General features: G+C 31.9%; 1 protein-coding gene across 1 annotated transcript in view; it reads left to right on the top strand.

The window, feature by feature from the left end:
* The window catches only part of LOC124360743 (protein eva-1 homolog C-like), a 615,881-nt gene that overhangs the window by 181,272 nt on the left and 418,677 nt on the right, over positions 1–15,932 (top strand). The window lies entirely within an intron of this gene.

The raw sequence follows: 15,932 nt of genomic DNA on the forward strand, positions 1-15,932 counted from the left end.
TTGTAAGTATTCTTGGAGCGGTAGTGACTTACGCAAAGCTTTCCTGCAAAGTAACCATAGAAATTTTATGTAAGTAATTGAGCAAAACATATACTACAATCAAATATGGTGAGTGATATCAAATTCCTTCCAATTTTACAAAAAAAATAATTTGCACGCTAAAAACGATGGATTTTTAAGTTATTCTTAATAATTCAAATATGAGAGGTTTTTACTATTTTTTAATAACACGCCTCACTTCGCCTAGCAACAACCATAAAACACCCAATAAGGTTAATTTTTAGACTTTTATATGAACTAAAGACATTTATATCACAAAAAACAATAAAACAATAATATTATTGTTCTAATTTGATAAATAGTATAGTACAACACATTATATTCAAACTGTTAGGTTAATAAACATTTGCACAGCATAGATACCAAATAATATAAATCGTAGATGTCTCCAAATACACTTTTTTCACCTCCCCAATCATTGTTACAACAGTCCAAGTCGGGGATATGATGAAGTTACAAACCCATCTAAAGGCGAGAGACAAATTATGTAACACTCTGCAATGAAAACATTGGTCCTTCCACCAGGACTGGAGGCAGCATCGACAGAAAATTACATTTCGACGTCCGATGTCACAACGTTCCTGTGAGCGTGAGATGGACTTTTAAATAAATAAAGTCATGTAACTTGAGGATTGCAAGATACAATATCATCTGGCAGAAAATATTAAAATAAAACTTAACATTGACTTATAAAGACAGTCTCCGAGTGCCTGAAACGTGTTTAACGTGTATATCTCACAATTCTTGCAATGATAAATTGGGTACAGTACCAGTAATACTTCTTTTTGAAGTTAACTGGTCATTTGGAAGACTCGTACAAATACTAGTACATCAGTCTTCTTGGGTGTTACCTCTAAGTTACAGTATATAAAATGTTTATTCATAAAAAGAACTTACCCTTCAATTATTTTGTATTTAGCTATTTCTGTGACACATGTGATAAATGAAAAAACAGAATGGGATCAATAGCCTAGTTTAATATAATAATATACAAACTGTACACTGTCCCCCACGAGCTCTAAAGCCGGATCTCTAACTTTCCGTTCGAGAAAGCTATCCATTATAAAGCACAGCCGTACGTTTTGTATATCAGTTATTTGGTATTTAGTTGTTTCTGTCACACACTGTTTTAAATAACTAAACTAAAATGTGATCGGAAGATCGAATACTAGTTAAACAGCTTTGGATATTCCTTGCATTTGTGTTAGTGGCGTATTCTTATATTCAATACCAATCTCTAAAGCAAGAATTTATTTTAATAACCTATAAAAATGTAAATAAATAGTTTTAGAAATAATCAGAATGGCTTACACTATCTCGTGTGACCCAGTTTAAGAATTATACCAACTATTTGATTTCAACCTTAAAGTTAATCCTGTGGCAAATATATTAAATAATATTTTCTTCTTAGCTTCATTCAAAAAATTATAAGAATAAAACCGAAACGTTCTTAATTAATGTATTAATACACTAACAAAATAATTTACCATTCATCATACAGAAAGCTGTTCAAAAGACCACACTGGTCAGTTAGTAACTTAACTTCACATTGAAATGAACATGAACCGCAGTGACATAATTAAATCAAAATTAAATCTGACTGTACTTGGGTTCATTCAATAAAGAACCGCATGAAATTTGATTAACGTCTACTTGAGAAGTACACTTAAACGTTCCACAAACACAATATCTCTAATTAGAACCAGCTGTACAGAGGGTACTGTAGATGTACCCTAATAATTGTATTAAACATTAATTCAAATTAGAATATACGGACATTATATAAGTTTTGCAGTTAAATGCTATTACTAATGTTAAATAAAATTAATATTACGACTGAACAGACTGAAAGCGTATATTTGAATTAAAATTACTTAAAGGTATAATTAACAATTTACGCAGCTACATTCCACTGTTAACATAATTTTCCAATATTTTATCAAGCAATAAGTCATTTAGATAGGTTTCATAGAAATATGTATATTGCAATCGTTCCCATAACGGAATTTTTGGAGGATTTTTTGCATTTTCTCCAATCATGAATGAATCCTGAAACCAAAACTACCATCATCCGGGAATATGAATGATAATAATATTCCCAATATAGACCCAAAACGGTACATTTTTATATATTAGGTATTGTTGACTTAATTTTTTACATTTGACACTGTTCTAGGACCTGTTCTACACAATTAATCAGGTCAGAAACTAAAAGGAACTATTGATTTCGTCCCTCAATCTACCTTAACAGAAATTCTGAAAGATCTCGTTTTATACGGTGAACTGAAATCGGGCCGTAACTCGCTCAAGAAGCATTTAGAGATTTATGTTTATATAAACTGTTGTTACTATTTTTACATTTATAATTAGCTCCCACAGTTTCTGCATATTTTTGTGAATCATCCTGTATAACAGTTATGATACATTATATGACAAAACAAAAAGTCTTTTAGAATTCTCAGGTCATTTACAATAATGTTTGTTCTTACTTGGTTTGTATATATCTTAAGATGTCCAGATAGCGAGCATATAACGGTTTAAGTAGTGTATAACATTTCAGAAATAATTGTGAACACAATAGCTACCTCAGTTCTTTATAGTATGTTCAGACTAAACGTAGTTCAGAGATAGTATTTACACAAGGTTGAATGTGTTGGCTAGACTACTAATATCCAGGCCAACCGCAGATGTTAACAGACTGTAATTAAAGTTTTCAACAAGGGTAGTGACAACCCTTACCAGCTGGAGGGTAGTAGAGTGCCCGTGACGAAAGTCTAACTGACCACTGCGTATCTGATGGTGGAAGTCCTCAGGGAACCTGGTCAGTATAAACCGCTCAAAACCTTTTAAGATAAATGTTAAACCGAGTAATTCAAGATTCTAATTTTGTCTCAACAATATGTTGCACAATGCTATTTGTAATTGCGAAAACAAGAGAAACACCGATCCACATCAGTAATAGGTACATTTAATGCATAACAATATAGTGTGATAAATATAACTAATAACTTAAACTTTTCTCAACTTCGTGATACCGCCCAAATAACTAACTCAAACTGCTAAAGTGCGATTATATGGATTTTATTAACGCTTCTTCGGGTCCTGCTACATTTTTAAAACTTTTCACGTACAACTGATCGCACGCTACTTGAAATTAGTCATGAGCATCATGAAATGTCACAAACACCATTTAATTAGTTCCGTAGTACCTCAGGAATAAAGACTCTTGACCTGTAATTTCGTGTTTTCTTCCCTTATTAAAGGTATTCCTTTTTCACTGAGTCCAGCATATCCTTTTAGTTTAGCTCTGCTAAGAACGAAAGGAAGGACAATTCTGTACAGATTTTATTCAGTATAATTTTAATTTTCACAATAAAATATTTCATCATCACTAATACAGGCCTGTTGTACAATGTATGCTTCAATACGTGCTTTTGTTCTTCCTCCATAATATATTATCATTGGTATAGTTAAATAAACAAATAAGTGAGGTTATGTTGATAATTCGTTTCGCGAAAGACGCGCATACTGTTTTTATTTCCCCGAAGTTTTCATAATTAAGGGTAATAGTTTATATTTTACACATTGCCTCTTTTCGAGAAATATTGTTGAAATTGTTTTGTTTCGAAATTATTCAATTAATCGCTTTAAACGTACTAAAACTATAGTGGGTAAGAATCAACATTAACTTTTAAATCTGTTATTTTCTCTATAAACGAACTCTCACCCAAAAAATTCCAACATATAGCATTCAATTTACCATTTCATAAGTACGTAACACAATTTGAATGAGTCCCTTTTAAAAGATTTCTACCAAAATGCCCCAGGTGCTGAAAGTTAATTTCATTCCCACTTCACTGAACTACAAGACACATCTGTCACTTCGCTTCTAGTGATCGATAATGGGGAAGTTATAAAGCCGATGGAGTACAAAACCCGCGCCTGACACTGATGTGATTGCTTCTAATGTAAAACATTGGAAACCTTTTACACTTCGGGAGCTTCTCAGACGAGTCGAATCTAGCGATGCCCTCAGTGATGTTAATATTGAATACGTTGAGTTGAGGGCTGACTTACTTAAATGGTTTTTTGTGAAAAGAAAAACAGTTTTACTTGCATTATTGACTTTTTATTCTCTCTGTATAGTCTGTAATGTAGTTTAGATAATTTTTCTCCAAAAATCAGAAAATTTTGCTCACGACGGAAATGTATATCTATAAGATATCTATAATTTGGATGTCTTTGCTGTTCCTAACTCACAGGCCATTAAACAAACAAAACATTTAAATGTACACTCACATACATACACACACTCATATATATATATATATATATATATATATATATATATATATATATAATTTGTATAACTGGCAATAGCCGAATTTAATTTTTTCAATAAACATTGAATCACAAAAAGTACTTGCTCCGTCGGGACTCGAACCCGGATCTCTCACTTGCCGGGTGAATGTGCTACCTTTACACCACAGAGCCCTAGGCTATTGGCAGTTATACAAATTTAATAAATGTAAGTCATTTTGACAGGTATTTGGTCTTCCGATCATATGTTAGTTTGGTTATTTAAACGCATATGTGACAGATATGGCCAAATACAATATAATTTAATCGTAAAAAGTAAGGGCTCGGTGGTGTAATGGTAGCACATTCACCCAACAAGTGAGAGATCCGAGTTCGAGTCCCGGCGGAGCAAGTACTTTTTGTGAGTCAATGTTTATTGAAAAAATTATATATATATATATATATATATATATATATATATATATATATATGTGTGTGTGTGTGTGTGTGTGTGTGTGTGTGTGTGTATGGTGTCTTGAATATCATCAAGATTTTACGCTTAAAAGCACATTAAAAAACTTACAACCAGTCACAACTAATAAGAAATGTTCATAATATTATGAAACATAACAATCTTCATACTAAAGGATTAAAAAGTTAATTTATCATCTTTTCGTTGCTTATATGATTCCGGGGACGCCTCATGCCTCAATTCCCTAATGGCATCACTTCCCCTACCCGGAGGAACAGGTTAAACCCCACATAGCAAACATATATAATTGAATACAACCAATTAGAGTTATACATTGATTATTTAAGTTTCATGACTCTTCCGCCTATGTAAACGTCCAGCATTTTACAAACGCTGTGTTTCACGCTGACCTGTGTCTGATTTTACCAAAGTATTAAACCATGAAAGCCTATACCCTGAGCAACAAAATGTGCTCTCGCCCTTTAAGTGGCGTGGTCATTCCTACCAACAAATATCCCGCTATGATTTCTCCGTATTATAGACGTGAATTTGCTATGTGCTATTAGACTTACAATTACATATATAAAAAAATAGAAATTAATTGACGTTGAGTATAACCAATTGATTAAGCGTAGTTGAATGAGGGTACATTTAGAAATTTGAGGCGGAAATTAATGTTGCAGTTTCAATTATAGGTCTATTTACTGCAACATTAAAGAGAAAATATGATGAAATCTCATGAAAAAAAAATTATTAAGATTAAACTGTAAACCAAAAGGTGTAATATTGTCCGAGAAAATACCAGAGTGCTCCAGAGTGTAAGTTTTTAAAAGAGGAAATATTACCAATTAATTGCAATAGTTACACTTTGCCAAATAGAATATTAGTTTCAGATACATGGCATAAATAGCCACCGGCACAGTCAACAATAATGGTAATGTCAGAGAGGTTGGCAACTCTGCAAGTGTTGGATGTTTCCATAAACACTCCCATTAGAATATTTGTATGTAGTACACACTTAAACGTTTTTTGATAATTACTTATGACTTTCAATTTGCGCTAGTCCACTGCCAGCTAAACCCCACACTTGCGCCTACTACAGCCTGCTTTTCAAGAGAAAGGGCCTGTCAAAGAGATGGGTGGTTGTTGGACTGTGTGTTGACATTGATCTGTACACGTTGGGTGGATGATAAATGCTCCTGATTTTTCAAAGAGAGAAATCTTTAGTCAAAACCGTGTTGTGGGCGCTACGCATGCTTGAGACATCTTAGCGTGGGGTCTTGAGGCGAGATGCTGGAAATCATATTATGGATAATACACCCGGTTAAGAGCCTAGGTAGGGTTGCATTCGGAAGGTTTAGAGTCTCGGCAGGGACCGTTAGAAATGCGGATGTGGCCTTCAGGCGCTGCGGTACTCGAAGAAGCGGGCGGCAGTAGGCACCAATGTGGGGCTTACTTGGCAGAGGACTGGTGGTTACAGTACCTTTAGATAAAGATATATGACAAAAACAGGCAGTCTTGTCCTTATAAGACGCAGGAAACAGGAAGTATCGAAATGTATCTCCCACAAGAGACAATATTAAAATATCCCTTTGAGAGCACAGTTTGTGCTCAAGGGAAGGGAGGTCTACTGACAGGCCTAGGTGGGACGCGATGCACAGTTGCTTGTACAATACACACAACTGTGCTCAAAGCGTGGGGCACTTGTGGCGTCCATTAAACTGTGCATAAAATGTACATTTTAATTTATTTAGAAAATACCGAATTTTATAATGTCAATCAATGTTAAAATTATCATTATCATTATTGAGATTTTGATTATTCGAAAATCAAATCTCAACAATCACTACAGCAGTAGGACTATTGTTTCTTTACGTGTAGTCGACTATTTATAAATGTGTTACAAACAGAAACCAAGATTAAATTTAATATTTTTATTTTTAAATGTTTAAGGTGTTATTATTTAAGATTCCTGCATACATAAATCAAAATCACTTTACTGTTGTTTATCTTCTTGAGTAAATACTATTCACAGGTCAAATGCTTGTTACAAGTAACACTAAAATTCAATTTGGTGTGTCCTATTACCATGTAAATGTTATTTCTAAAAGCCAAAAGTTGCAAATAGACAGAATCCACTTAGTTTAATGCTTCCAACATTGTAACTTTTTCTTAAGTGCGGAGGACAAAGAAAATGTAGGCCAAGCATTACTATTCCACTGAGTCCAACATTATTACGAAAGAAAGGAAAGACTTTGGCACTGCGACCCTACTGGATTAACAGAAACTTTTAAGAAGTGGAAAACCCTCACGTAAAATTCGTGGCCGAAGTCACAACACTCTCCGTTCTCTGTTAACACCTCAGGAATTTAAATGCGGTGTAAGTTTTCGTATTGCAATAAACAACTTTCAAATTAGTCTGCTTAAATTACATTCATATCTATGTTTATTTAGAACATCAATAAGCAACCAATTAGTAACAGTGAACTGAACAGAATATAGCGATACCAATTTATATAAAACCTATTAGCAGAAAAACTATGTTATATATAACGAACTAATAGTCATAAAAATAAGTTATTGTGTACATTATTAATTAGAACTAAAAGATAAAAGGGAATATAATTCTTTACAGCACTACTATGAATTAGGTAAGTATACGTACGTTTTAAAATTTCTTTTGAAACATATCAAACTATAATTTACAAAGGATTATAACTGGTTCATCCAAAAATCATCTGTTTTCTGAACTTTTCGTACCGAACGAAATGAATTCTAGCCTGAGTTTTATGAATCGGAGTAATTTATAGCTGATGAGCAGGAAAATTGAATATTTTATTTTGTCATAAAATGTTAAGAAATTAAGTACCAAACTTATTATTACTATAAATATTTAAGTTTTATATTTCCTAATATTTTTATCTTTACTGCTGGTTATACCATTTGATTACACGCATTTTTTGGTAGCTACCAATTTTTAATCCCTGCAATCATTTTTGGTTCGTGTTAAGCACTCTATTGAGTAGTGTAAAATATACTATTATAGTTAGAATCGTAATATTATACCATAATATCATGTACTGTATACTAGGCCTACTATAATTACTCAATGTTTTAATCATATAATATTTTAGTGTAATATTTTTTATCATTCTAAATATTATAAATATTAAACTTGTATACTCATGATTATGATATAACATAATTATTCTATTATCTATCTGAACATTTCATTCTGATGGATTGGATTATTAAACTATCTATAAGTTCTTAATCAACTTTATTCACATTTGCTTAATTTATGAACAAACACTCCAATAATGATTAAGGTTTTTATAACTTTAATAATTTCATTAATAATAATTTAATGATACCCAACACATCATCAGGTATGTGGGTCTGATGATCTGTTCATTGAACACGTAAGGCCTCACGAAAATAAATATGTAATTATTATTTGAGTGTTTTTTTTCATAAATTAAGCATTTGATTCGAATAAGAAGAAGCTGGTAGAATGTATTCACATTTGTTTTTATTATCATTAAGTTTTATAATTGTACAAAATGTTTTTAAAAAATAACTTGTTAAGCTATGTGCTAAGTGCTTGTACTGTGTTTTATTTAATTCAATGCACCTATAAATAGCAATATTTGTTTCTTTAAATTAAAGTTTTACTCATTAAAATATTATAATTTTACAAACAAGAGATTGTTGAGAAACAACTTTTTGTCTTCATGTTTAGTACAATAGTTAAACAGGTAATACATTTTTTAATGCTCTTTAGATATTTTGACCAATTTAATAAATAATTCATTCTTCACAGGTATTTAACTTTTAGAATAAATTCAAATAAATGGTCATGTCCAAATATTACAAAGGCATCTTAATTAAGATTTTAGTATAAGTATCTTCTAATTTACTCATGTTATTCAAGGTCCAATTTATTTTTTTTAGTCCTTTTGTTTCCGTGTCCCAATACAGACTGGCTAGTGTAATATATTATACATCCATTTGCCACATTGCAGTCTATAGTGTGCAAAGGCAAACTTCTTCCAAGCTTGCTCCAGCTCTCCTGAATATTTAAAGGAGACGAAGTTTGCCAACGCTTTCCACAAACACGATGTAAAACACTAACTTCCCTCGCATAATAGTTCCCAATAATTTCAGTAATGGACTTATGTGAAATATCAACTTGCTATTACAATATAAGTTGTAGAATTGTCTTACTTTAGTAGACGAGTTGTTATCATTATTTATATTACGAAGTTGATTGTTCATGTTCTCATATTGCATAAACCGCAAATACGACAATACCCGCCAGGTTTTGATTTCTTTACATGATTAAAATCACTTAACCAATTTAAATATATTGTGAAAAGCGTTAAGTTTTCAATGTGAATATTAAAATAAAATACCTGCACCTTATCTGAAAATAAAATGAACAATTTAATTTAAGATATGTGATTAAGGAAAATATTCTGGCTATCTTTTAAGTATGTAAAAGATTGCGTTTTACATAATTGATATTATAATTGAACGTTTGCATATTACTCAGTGGTATGGTGAAATAGGTTTGAGGCATCGCTTTAAATTGGTTCAATATATGAAGGCAAAATCAATACATTTTAATGACCCCTATTTGCATATAGATTGACATTATTGCTGATTATTCAAACGTTATAAATGATTAAATGCTAAACAGTAACATCATGTTTTAAATTTTGAATTTTATACCGAATCATAACTTTTTCGAAACCTGATTAATTTGATGTAAAAGTACATATCAACCTTTACTAATAAGATATACCTGTGTTATTTAATACGGTTTTAATTACAATTTACAAATAGATTAAATCCAAATGTATAATTTCGGCACGATTATTTTACCTTATATTCCTATAGTACTCTTTTCACTAATCAATGCGTATTCTATTAGTGTGTACGGCTGTTATCGCAAGATAACCAGATCAAGCGACGTCGAGCGTGGCTGCTGCTTGGATGAGTAACCGCTGAGCTATCTTGCCCTTGCAAGCGGCCCAGCTATCTGCCCGGCCATTTGTGGTAGTTCGGGGTCATCCTTAAGACGTTGGTTAAGTGTTAGAGAGGACGTATTAGTCATAACTTCGCCTGGTCAAATAAGATATTCTTAATTTTGATTTAGATTTTTCTTTTAGCCGACAACTTCTTAGGAATGTACGAAGGAATGTTTTCTTAACTTTATAAAAAAAGACAATCAATTTCGTTATATGGGTTTTTAATACTCATTCCTTCTAAGCTTAGAAATTTTAAGTTAATTCATGTTACATTCTTTAACTTTTTCAAGTATAAAACCGTTACTGTAGTTTATCAGTGAAATTTAATTTTCGAACTTAAACGGGTTCCGTTAAATTAAAGTAAATCTCTTGAGGTAATACAGTAAAAGGACTGCTCAGGTGGAAACATAAAGCATCAAGAATATTTCCACATTTGAAAGTTACAGAAGATAACACCTTCTGAGACAGGCAGATTACATATAGGTATTGAAGTGTAAAGTTTTAGAGTGATAAGTTTCACTCGGCAGAAAGAGAATAAGTATGTTCTTGGAGGAGGAGGGAATTGTTACAGGTTTAGTAGAGGATTTCGGGAGATACACTTTCTCGTGATATCTAAATTATATAATTTATTTACAAAAAATACAATACAAAATATCAATGCAAACGCTATATCAGGCTTAGAAACTTTCTAAGAATTTGTAATTAGGTACTATAATTTTTACGAAGCTAATTTATTCCTTGAGACCTGAGCGAGATTTGTTGGTAAAGGCGCTAAATTTCTAACCAGATAAGAGGCTAGAAAACAAAAATTACTATTGAAAAATATTTTTTTTCAAGTATGCAGTAAAAAATGGATAAGAATTTTTAGAATTGGGAAATAATGGTAAGGAATTGTATAATGTTTGCGCATTCTGTTTCAAGGGATGCAACTTATCTCATTATAGATTGAATTATACAATATTTCTATATTCAAGCTGTTGTTACGAAAATACCATTTAATTAAATACTGTTTTGCTAAAGAAGCAGAATATGTATTACTCATCTGATTAACACTATTTTCATTTTAATAAGCAATAAACTTTCTCTCAACCTGTAAATAATTATGTTACTATGTCAGATGCACTGCTTTCGTATATCCAGATTATTCGATTTTGAATTTAAACAATCTCCTTTTTCGATAAATTATTAAAACGGCTGGAATTTTGAGTTTTAAATGCTCTTTCTGAATTAAATTTTATCTATTATTGAGACTTAGCCATGGCCAATATAATTCTTGGACATTCTGTTTCGGTATATTTGAAGTTTTTGTCTCCTGCTATGATCCGTTATAGTATTGCCTTCCCAATTTGTAATTTTAAACTTAATGCACTTCTTTTTTACTACTTTTTGTACTTTTAACTTAATCTGAAAATCTTTTAGTTAACCGTTTGTGTTCTTAAGTTTATACAGATTTAAAAGAACATAGTTAAAAAGTAATCCTTCTATTTATTGGTGTCACAAAAACAGTTCAATAAAAAAATCTACCAGTTATATAGTTTTTAAAAAGGATTACATGCAAACACATTTTATCCTTTGTTTTAAATTTTTTATTGACGATAAATGGTTTGAAAGAATAATATGAGTTAAGACATCCTAATATCTTGCAAGATGTAAACACGACGTGGCGATGATGAAATTTACCCTATTCCTCACTTGTACATAACTTAATAAATAAATAAACACGTACTTAAAACCAGCAACGTACGGCAATTTACTTTCACTAAAAATATGATCATACCTGAAAACAGCTTTAAGTCTGGCAGAGAAAAAATGAACCCAGGCGTTGTAACAACACTGAAGTTAAGAGCACGCCCGAGAAACTCGCATAATCTAAAATAGAATACTAACGAGAAAACCAATGCTGGTATTTCCTGTATTACGCAGCGTGTCATCTGAATCAGGGAAGCGTTAATCGGGAGGGGGGAGGGTAAAGGTGTAGCCAGCCACCTCCGCCCCTATGTTTTGAACACAAAGAACGCAATAATAATTCAATTTCAAGATGCGTATTCAAATTTGTTTGAAGTTAACTCGATTGTTAAAATCGGTTTAATTTTTTTTTTTTAAAAATTTCTTAGTTAATCTTTTAAGTGGCCTAATATAAAGTGGTAAGAAGCCTCAATAATTTTGAGTTTGGAGAACACTTCAATTTTTTATCATCTGATTAGTAAACTTTTCTGGTTGGTATATCGTTAAATTCTTTTTACGTCTTGAAGTTATAACTTAGGTACATAATGTGAAAATTCACAAAATCATCATCAGCCATTTTTATTTGCCAAATTAAAAATGCTGGGTTATAAATTGCCCAATTCATCCTTTAAATGTCTGTAATTCGTAGTGAGATGATAAAAATGTAATCTACTTGTTTGTATTCAGGGAAATTTTTTTAAAAAGATTTCCCACATTAACAATTAACATGTTAGTGACTGGGACATGACAGTGTTGAAAATATGAAAAATTTCATTTTGTTTTGAGTAACATTTTTTTATATACAAAAAAAATCGGTTGTGTTGCCCTAATGTTGTTTAACTGTACAGTTAACCAAACCTTCACATCATGTATCGTGCTCTTACAGAGCGCACTCCGCGCTTCATCCTCAGTTCCAAAGTAAACATCGCGTATGAAAATGACACCTGACGTCACAACAAAGGTGGTGTAAGTGCCTTGATACAAACAGGAACAGACATTTACGTTACAAACAAGACACAGCTGCCGTGAGCAGATTAAATCCGACTGTCAACACGTCACCTGAGGTGGTACTCTCATCGCTTCAATTTATTTTACAACTCTATCACACCCTCTCTCGTGTACTTCATACTGATATGATCGTCCTATGATACAAACAGGAACAGACATTTACGTTACAAACAAGACACAGCTGCCGTGAGCAGATTAAATCTAACTGTCAACACGTCACCTGAGGTGGTACTCTCATCGCTTCAATTTATTTTACAACTCTATCACACCCTCTCTCGTGTACTTCATACTGATATGATCGTGCCATGATACAAACAGGAACAGACATTTACGTTACAAACAAGACACAGCTGCCGTGAGCAGATTAAATCCAACTGTCAACAAGTCACCTGAGGTGGTACTCTCATCGCTTCAATTTATTTTACAACTCTATCACACCCACTCTCGTGTACTTCATACTGATATCATTGTGCTATGTTTCAACAGAATAATATCTTCTCTAATCTTAAAATCTAATAGATAACTTAAATATATTTAATGTCACAATGTTTCTCCCTATGAATAGTAAATATAGGTCTTCATCGTTTTTACACTACTACTGTAAAGTTTTTAGATAACTCATTATCGAATTTCTGATTTTCCTCCCCCAATGACAACCCCCAGAAAACTACATGGCAATAATCATTGAACATTTATATATAACATAAACACTAAAAATAAATATACATTTTTAAGATCTAAACACATTATACATATGTAATAATCATATTTCTAAGTATTCGTTTCATAAAAACCGGAATTAAAAAGAAGTAAAAGTACACTTCATGTAAGACACAATTATTGATATGAATATAGATAGTAACTTTATGGATGTAGAGGACATCTGCTAGAGGGCCGAAGTTAGACTCACTCTGTTGGATTTAGCCTGGTGGATTAGTCTATATGAACGTCGATAGCAGGCATATCGACGAGAAGAGGTTTACGAAAAATATCACAGTCTTAGTTTAACAGTAATTGCCGCTAGAATCAACTGTCAGTCTGTGTTACTTGAGTAGCATTCTTCTTGTCAGTATATACAGGTTATAGTCTGGGCTGTTAAAATTCTAAATAACCACATCGAGGTCTAAATCTAACTCAATCATTTAAATTCCTTAATTTTTAAATTATACTAGTCTAAACTTCATTAAATTTGTTCTGTCCTTTTATACCTTTTTTACAAACCTCACTAGCATCTTCTTACACTAAAAATTTCTGTTCGTCGAACGCTGACATGACGATAAATTATAAATCCTACATTAGAAATAAATAAATAAATCGGCTACTTTAACAAACGAATTATGATGTCTTAAATTTTGAATTTCCTATGTATGATGCATTTATGAAAGGCTACATCGATTAAGAACTTTTCACTCAAGCTAACCAATGTTAATTCTCTCAAGGATAGCTTTTCTTCACCACAATCCGATGGCTCTAACACAAGTGCATCAGACTTACAAAAACTCAAGCGCTAGAAGCGAAAGGAAAATCATCAGTTCGGCGATCAGCGTTTTATACTTCTCAGCCATTCCGAGGTAGTATGTTTGATGTATAGAAAGTTCACTTCAGCGTTTGGCCAGCTATACGCTGCTTATGTGGTAATCAATAAAGATTAAGAGCGTTAATTAAATTTTAGAAATGTTTTTTCTGAAACTTTACGGGAAATAAAGTTTCTGTGTGTGTAAAATAAATATATCGTACCATGCGCGAATATAAGAGAGTGTCAGGGGGCTGACGCGCTGACCTTTGGAAATACGAGTTAAAACTGCACCCATTAGTTTTATTAAAGGTCGAACACATTTATGAGGTAGTAAATCACAAAATTTCCCTACGGAAAGATTCCTGAGCCTCTATTATTGGAGGATAATTAATTCCTCCTAAATAACCTTGTACGAGTAAGTCAGCTCCCCAAATATAATTTTCCTAATATACGCCACTGATCCGCCTGATATACACAGTCAAATATATATTTACAGTACACATTGTGACTTTATAATGGAAGTTGATTTTAAACTATAAAGGAGTCTTCCTATAACCAAACGAATTCCCTTTACAGGACAAACACTATGAATAAACAAACGTCAAATGTAAACAAAACTGATGCAGTCACTAGGAGAGGAATGGGGCAAATACTCTCGGTGACAGAACTTTCAGTAGCGAACGTTACTAATGTTAGTTTAGCAAAACTACCTTCGCGCCCTCTTACATATATTCCCTTTTTGAACGTTCTTCTGATTTTATGTGGCCTTTATGTTTATCTTACCATTTGCTGGAAGGGAGGAAACACATATAATATATCCATAGATTCATTGCATTTGCCGAGAACTTGACTTCACAGAGGAAGTAAAGTATGTGAATTATCATAATTAATGTTCTACTACTGTGAAATATTACATTTCAACTTCTCTTGCATAATTCTTAATGCAAATGACTAAAATCTACCGAATGTGTACTAATATAATTCAGCGTTACAAAATGCAAAAATTGTTTTGCTGCATTTCCTATCCAAAATAAATTAAACGATCCCGTCCTTTTTTAGCTTAACATGTGTTATAAACCACCAAGTGTATATGTTGTGATAAAAGTATACCATGAGCATTATCAGGCATAAGTATGACACATAATGTGAAATAATACAGTACAATTGTAGAGTATAGGGTTAATATGCTTTTGATATGATATATAAAATTTTAAGAAAAGTCTAAACTATACTCCTTGTTAATATAACCTTATTCATAATTGGTTATAAATAGCACGTATTAAGATCACATAACAACTAACTATAGTGTAAATTTCAATTAAGAATTTTCCCATGTTGTTTGTGGTAAGATTAAATAGTTTCTTTTATTGTTTGTGTTTCCAGATTTCAAATATAATAAGGAGTGGGAGTTGAAAACTACAAAGTTATGGTAGTAATACCTTTATTACAATGTTATTTGGCAATACAATTGTTCAAAATCTTATAAAACTCTTTACACATTCAGAACATGTTGAATAATAAAGTAGTAATCTATGTTGTGAAAAAGATTAAAGAAATGTAATTTAAATGTAGTAAATCCTCTTAAAAAATAAACCTAATTTAAAACAATTGAATTTGTTATTTATAAAAAACAAAATTATTTTATTACCAAGTAAGTTTTGTTCAATAATACTGAACAAAACGAAGACTTTTACAAAGTGCAAAATAATTAAAACTTTATTTCTTAATCGATCCACAATAATATGCTGTTATTACTCATTAGGTTCTCATACAATGGATATCGTCGCTACTATTTTAAACATAACATTAGGGAATTTTG

This window comes from Homalodisca vitripennis, chromosome 4 (assembly GCF_021130785.1).
Source record: "Homalodisca vitripennis isolate AUS2020 chromosome 4, UT_GWSS_2.1, whole genome shotgun sequence".
Classification (NCBI taxonomy): Eukaryota; Metazoa; Arthropoda; class Insecta; order Hemiptera; family Cicadellidae; genus Homalodisca; species Homalodisca vitripennis.